Here is a 2,158-nt window from a genome sequence, read left to right on the forward strand (position 1 = left end):
TCCGCTTTCCGTTTAGCCGCATTCAGTTACATTATATTAAAAACACTTTAAAAATGAATACATGAATCCGAGACATACATATATACTGAATAAACTTATATCACATTATTATATTACACGTTTCGCTTATGGCAGATATATAACTACATAATATTTAACCATATAGCCTACTGTATAAAATGTAATATATTTAAAAGTCCTATCAAAATAATTTGTGTGCTATGAAAATAAAATATTTAAATAAAGAACATTGAAAGAATAAAGAATATTAACTTTAAAATTATTGAAATTCCTGTATTTCTGCTGTATAGCCCCAGTGTAGCAAAAGCTGTTGTATAGTTATATAAAAAACATATTACAATTGGCCTCTGTGAATAAATAAATAAATAATATAAAAAAAAAAAACCTGGCCAGAAATCATACAAATCAGACCAAAGAGCATTCCAAAAGTTAAATGTGTAGTTCACCCAAAAATAAAACATTCTGTCATCCTTTGCTCACCATCAAGTTGTTCTTAAATTGTATCTAAACTTGAGTTCCCTTGTTCTGTTGAACACAAAAGAAGATATTTTGAAGAATGTTGGTAACCACCCAGCTAACAAAAATATGTTCTAAGAATGATTTCCTAACATTCCCATTAGGTTATGAAAACGTTATTTCAGATTTTTTTTAAAACGTTAAAAACGTCCAGGTTTTTTTTTTTTTTTTTTTAACGCATTAAGAACGTTTTTTCCTTGGTTTATGTGGACGTTAGAGGAACATTTCATTCTATCATTTTGGAAATGTTTTCTGAACATTCAAAACATCCTGATCGGATGGCCCGTCCATCACCGGGCTCGCACACATACACTCAAGTAGGTGATGATAGTGCCACTGAGCCACTGAGCTGCCCTGTTTATATTTATTTACATATTAATTTCTTACAGCCACATTTCTTACATTTTTCCAGAGTTTAAAAGTTTCTAAGTGCATTAAATATTTGAATTACAAAAATATCAGATAATAGCCTAAAGTCCAACTGAAATCAAAATTGCCCCTATTTACTTTGTTAGCGCATATTACTAGTCTTGTGGTGAAAATTTAATCCGTGCAAGTTAATACACAGAAAAAAAATGTTTGCCGTCGTAATCTTTAATCAAAGTCTGAAAAGTTACTTCCGGTCTGGAATGGCGTTCCTTCTCTGATGATGTAGGTTTGACGGCTTGGGTTGGGAAACGCCTAACCACTCCCCTCAAACCGTTAGTCTGCTATGAGTGAGAGATGGAGAGGAGGAGCGTTAGAGTAAAACCCTGCCCTCTGTTCAATATTCCTTTTCACTGGGAAATACGTCACAACCATAGACTGTAAAAAAAGATGGCATGGTTTTATTTCAGTTATAGCCTAATGGCTGGTTTGATTTGCATTGAGAGATGATCTTATGGAAAGTACTCCATGCCAATCTCTAGGTATGGTGAAGGCTATGTGATGATGTGGGGCTATTTTAATTCCAAAGGCCAAGGGAACTTTATCAGGATGCATAGTATCCTGGATCCATGAAGTAACTGGCCTTTAAAAATAAAAATCTGCCTGCCTCTATGGGAATTTAACATAGGGGTGTCCAGACTTATGCACCCTGTATTTTAAGGAAGAACATTTATTTATTTATGATACATTATTCATTCACAAAGAAAATTGGTGTCCTTAAAGGTTGGACTTTTCCTAATTTTTTAAATTAAGGCATTAAGTTCAATTTCCAAAAGATGATTTTTTATTCCTCTTTTTAGTCAACTTTAGCATGGGTGTCTAAACTTATGCATAGCACTGTATGTTTAATATTAATATATGTGAATTACTCCCGATTAAAAACATATAGGCTACATTCTCTGTAATATTCCAATTAAAGAAAGTTTCATGAATTAAAATAAAAAAAATAAATAAAAAAAATAGCCTACTAAATTAAGATGTCAGGTGATTTTTTACTCAATTCTTGAAGAGAATAAATAAATCAAATAAATCTTTGGTTATAAGAGATTTATCCCTGAAAGACAGAGCTCTGCTTATCTCCATAAGGATGTCCTGTGCCGCTCAGTCCTTATTTGTGGATATCTACTTGCAAGTAGAATGATGTATACTAATGTTGCTTACATTTCTATGGAAAAATAAAACTCATTATATTAGA

The sequence above is a fragment of the Squalius cephalus genome (assembly GCF_949319135.1).
Source record: "Squalius cephalus genome assembly, chromosome: 16".
NCBI lineage: Eukaryota > Metazoa > Chordata > Actinopteri > Cypriniformes > Leuciscidae > Squalius > Squalius cephalus.